Source organism: Mastomys coucha, unplaced genomic scaffold, assembly GCF_008632895.1.
Source record: "Mastomys coucha isolate ucsf_1 unplaced genomic scaffold, UCSF_Mcou_1 pScaffold22, whole genome shotgun sequence".
Classification (NCBI taxonomy): Eukaryota; Metazoa; Chordata; class Mammalia; order Rodentia; family Muridae; genus Mastomys; species Mastomys coucha.
The window spans coordinates 57,946,896-57,951,821 of NW_022196905.1; positions in this window are offsets into that span (position 1 = coordinate 57,946,896).

Consider the following 4,926-nt stretch of genomic DNA (forward strand, 5'->3'; position numbering starts at 1 on the left):
ATGGCTACACAGAGAAACCCTGTCTCAAAAAAACAAAAAACAAAAAACAAACAAACAAAAATTGTTGCAAAATATTTTGTTAATGTGTGTGTGCGTGTGTGTGTGTGTGTGTGTGTGTGTGTGTGTGTGTGTGCGCACATATACATGACAATACTCATATGTGGGGGTACAAGGACAACTCACAGGAGTTGGTATTCTCCTTCCACCGTGTGGGTCCCTGAGATCAAACTCAGGGCAACTGGGTTTGGTGGCAAGTTCCTTTACTCACTGAGCCATCTCACCTACCCTGTTTTTATCTACAATTAATTAATTACCTAATCCTAATTAATAGGATTCATACCTTCACAGGTCAAAAACAAACAGGAAGAGCTTCATAGAAGTACATAAATCTGAATAAACACGACTTTTCAAGCCTCCAATGCCATAAAAACAAAACAAAACAAAACAAAACAAACAAAAAAACAGATGGTTTCTGACTAGGGTTTAGAACTCTTTAAATTCTTTTTTAATTGTATATTCTTTTTTTTTTAGTGTGGGTGTGTACACACACTTGTGCAATGGAGACCTTATGGAAATCAGAGGACAACTTATGGGAATTAAGTCTCCTTCCACCAAATGGGTCCAGAGAACAGGACTCAGGCTGTCAGGCTTTTTGGCACATGCCAGCCCTAGAGTTGTTTTTGTTCAAGACAGAATATAATAACCCCCATCTTCTCCCATTCTCTTCGCAGCAAATGAAGTGGTTACTTATGTGTCACTGTAGGGATCAAAGCACCTGACCGAGGGGTGGACAGGTTTCTTTTAGATCACAGTTCAAGGGTTTCAGTTCATGATGGGGAAGGTATGACAGTTTGTGTAGATGAAAGTTTGTAGCAGAAGCTCATCACAAGATGGATAGAGAAGGGAGCAGGATAAGCTAGAAGAGGAGCCCAAGTATAACCTCTGAAGGCCCGTGCCTGGTAACTGAATCCTTCCAGCCAGGCTATACATCCTGGAGATTGCACTGCCTCCCAAAATAATGTGACCAAATAAACAACACATGTTGAAAATGTGAACCTATGGGGACACTTCAGATTCAAACCACTCATCCTCAAAGGCTCAGGACCATCTCATACTACATGGTGAGGCATTCAATCCAACTTCTAATAGGTCTTGGAGTCCTAACAGTTTCAACAGTCAGAAAGGCCCAAGACATCTTTCAAAGCTCAGGGGAAAATATTAACTGTGGACTGCTGTAAAATGAAGAAGTTATATGTTTCCACTCTATAATACTGTAAGGGTCTGAAAATCGCTGAAGGAAGACCCCACACTCAAATAGTATGTAAAATAAAGAGTGTTTATTCTGCAGAAACAACTAGCATGCTAGGGTCGACATCATTTCAGAATAGCAACTCAAAGGCATTGGAGCCCCTTTTATAACAGAACTGCTTAATTGCTTCTGAGATAACAACAGACCAAAAGGTTATAAAAGCCATTAACTGGAGGTTATTAAAAATTGTATATATCACAGGCACAAAAAAAAGAAGATAAAATATTGACTGGGTTTATCTATAAAAAATTTCAAGGAGAGAGAGAGAGCGCGTGTGTAGTTATGGTTTCTAACTTTCCATGAACCTGTAAGCTAATAACAAATGATGGATGTTGAGCCAGATAGTTACTCCTAACAGATATGCATGTAGACATTCTCTGTTACAAACCTCTTATTGAATTTAAGACCTGAATTTATGTGCAAACTTGTAGTGAACTTTTACACTATGTGAAACACACACTCTGGAAGTGCTGAGGACAAAAGAGCAGGAGTCAGGCCTCCCTCTCCTCTTCTTCCAGAGACTTAGAGGAGCACAACTAAGGCTGCTTTACCCAGCCTCTGCTTGCTTTACTAGGAGCTGTTAAACCAGAGACTGCAGCTTCTCCACCTCAGAGCAACCCAGACAGACCAGTCAGCTGTAGAGGCAAAGTACCTTACACTTAGGATGAGCAGCAAAGGTCTATGGCCTAGTTGAAAGGAGACAAAATGGAGTCTTCAAAACTCCCACCAAAATTGCACACTAAGCTAACTTACATTCTCTATCCCATACCTCCAAACTCTCTTCATTCATCTTAAAAGCCAGTTCCAATGGCTTAAAAAATCTCATGGCCAGGCTTATCACAGCAATTGATTGTCTTCTCTGGTACCATTTTCTTTATTAATTATTAGACTGCTGATGAAATTACCTGTTAGGAAAAAAATTAAGATGAATGGCTTTTTTTGGTTTGGTTTGGTTTTGGTTTTGGTTTGGTTTGGTTTGGTTTTTTGATTTATGGTTCCAGAAGGTTTGGGTCTACTATGATGAGGAAGAAACGCTAGAGTTCATGACAGTAGAAATGTACTATCATCACAGTGGACCAGGAAACAGAAAGGCTAGAACCAGAAGGTGTGTCAACCTTCAAAGGCTTGCCTCTGGTGACTCACTTCCACCAGCGAGGCCCCACATCTTAAGAGTTCAAGAGCCTCTCAAAATAAAAAACTTCAGAGTTCAAAACATAAGCTTTTAAGGGGCACTGCAGATTTAAACTATAACAATAAATAAAAGTAAGGCATTGCCTTGTTAGATACGAGCAGCTACCTAGAGCCCAGACTACTGCTTATAAAAACATGCAATGATACCTAGCTGCCACTTACCAGAGGACTCCTTTAGAGGCTACAGAGTTGGGGACATTGGAAGAACATTGAGTCCAGTCTTCAGAACTCTCTCCATTATTTTTTTTTCCAGAAAATTGGTCTGTGCTCTAAGCTGAGGTAGTTGACTTCAAGTTCAAGGCGATTGGATGGGATCTTTGCTTAGGTTAGTTCAGAAGAGTGGCTGAAATCTTTCCACTGAATTTCTAATAGATGTCCCATTCTTAGAGGGAGAATGATCTATTCTGCCCAAGTGAATGATCAGGCTGGAAGTAAATGGAACTTAAACTTTGGTCTGTCTTCCTTACTTCCTTCTCCCCACCCTACCCCACCTGCCCTTTCTATAATCCAGGCTGGCTTTGAAATTAACTGTATAACCAAGGATGACCCTGAACTCCTTATCCTCCCAACTGAGAAACTAAATTAATGGGAAATGGTTCTACATACTAAGGATGTTTGTCACCAGAAATTGGCAGTCCATATTCTCAGCCAATAGTTTCAGTGCTACCATGTTAAAGAAAACAGTACTAAGGGTTCTTGCCAGGGAGAAGTTACCAAGCCCAATGGGAATTATAAGAGAAAAGTATTTCTATCCAAGGAAGAATGTCATTAAAAAATAAACCTGGGTGCCTTAAAATCTTGAAGAGTTTATGTGAACAGCCTGTGATTTGAGGTTCAGGCAGCACCAGGCTGCAGGTGGTATGGTTAGAGTCCACTAAAGCGGCATGAAGAGGAAACGTATACCACTTCTCAGAAGCAAGGCAAAGAAAACACTTGACTAGCCAAAATGGGAAGGCCATAGTTAGAGGTTAGTTGAAAATTTCTGATTGCTGAGTGTCTGGTTAGAGGATAATTGGTAGCTGATGATTGGTTAAGGATACGTTTCATTCTCCTAGACTATAACTGTCAACCAAGTTGAGTTTCATTTTGTTCTACCCAATGTGTGGAATTTTCTCAGCCTAATGGCCTCTGTCAGTTATTTTTAAGAATGAACAAAAAGGGACTAAATAGACATGTTATTTATGTATATGTTGAATAATTAGAGAGCAGAGTGATCAATGTGTCTGTACAAATCTAAGCAATAAATTGCTCTTCAAGGGTGTATCCATTTTCTTATTTTTATGTGTGGGAGTTTTGCCCAGGCATCAGATCCCCTAGGACTGGACTTACAGACAGTTATGAGCTGTCATGTGAGTGCTAGGAATTGAACCCAAGTCCTCTGCAAGAGCAGCCAGTGTTCTTAACCACTGAGTCATCTCTCCAGCTCCATGAGTCCATCCATTTTAAGATGGATAAAAGAACACAGGTACAGATCACAGTTCCAGATGATAATTACATGCTGTAATTGAGAGTTATTGTGCAATGTACAACCTTTGGTGAATGGAGTAATCTCATTGAGTCTGGACACAATGGCTTTGAGTACTTCTGTTTTTCACACTCCGTAGGGTACTCCTAATTATCATGATTAAGAACAGAAGACAGAGGCTGGCAGATAGATACTAAAGCCAAATAATCCACAGAATCACAATCCATACAAAGCAGGGTACTGTGGGATGCTTCTGTAATCCTAATGTTTCTAGTGCAAGATAGGAGGAGGGAAGAACAGTTCCCAGAAGCCCACTGGGCAGCTAGCCCAGCATATGCAGCAGCAGAAGAGAAACTCTTCCTAAGTAGAAGATGGGAATGAACTGTTTCATGGTATGTATATGTGCATGTTGTTTAAAAAAACAAAATCTCAACCGTTCAGATTTTACCAGTGAAGACTCTCAGGCCCCATGCCAAAAGCCTGCTCGCTCAGAGAGCCAGAGAAAGCACCAGCTGACCGTCCTACTCCACCAACTTCTCAGAAGGAAAAAGCTCCTTCTCCAGCTATCTTTACTGCCCTTACTTTCAAAAATCCTCCTTTCTGTTTACTTATGTTCACTCCCTGTCAGCTTGGTGGCTTGCTCTGATTCTTGACCTAGGGTTGACTTTATTTAGCTAGGGCTGAGCAACACTACAATCTTGGTGTTCACATAGTATGATCCAATATCCTATAACACATGCACACATATAGTGCCAGATTATATTCTTCATATTGTACATATTCATTGTATCCAATGTTCTTTTCTTCTTTGAGCACTCAGAATCTCCATCAACCCGGTGTCTTGCATGAACCCTGATATGGAGTGCTTGAGAGCTTGCTTGCAAGCCATGCTAGTCTGCTCCTGAAAATACCATCTCCTGCAAGACTCCCATCCTGCTTCAAAAGCCAAAGAGCTGTCCTT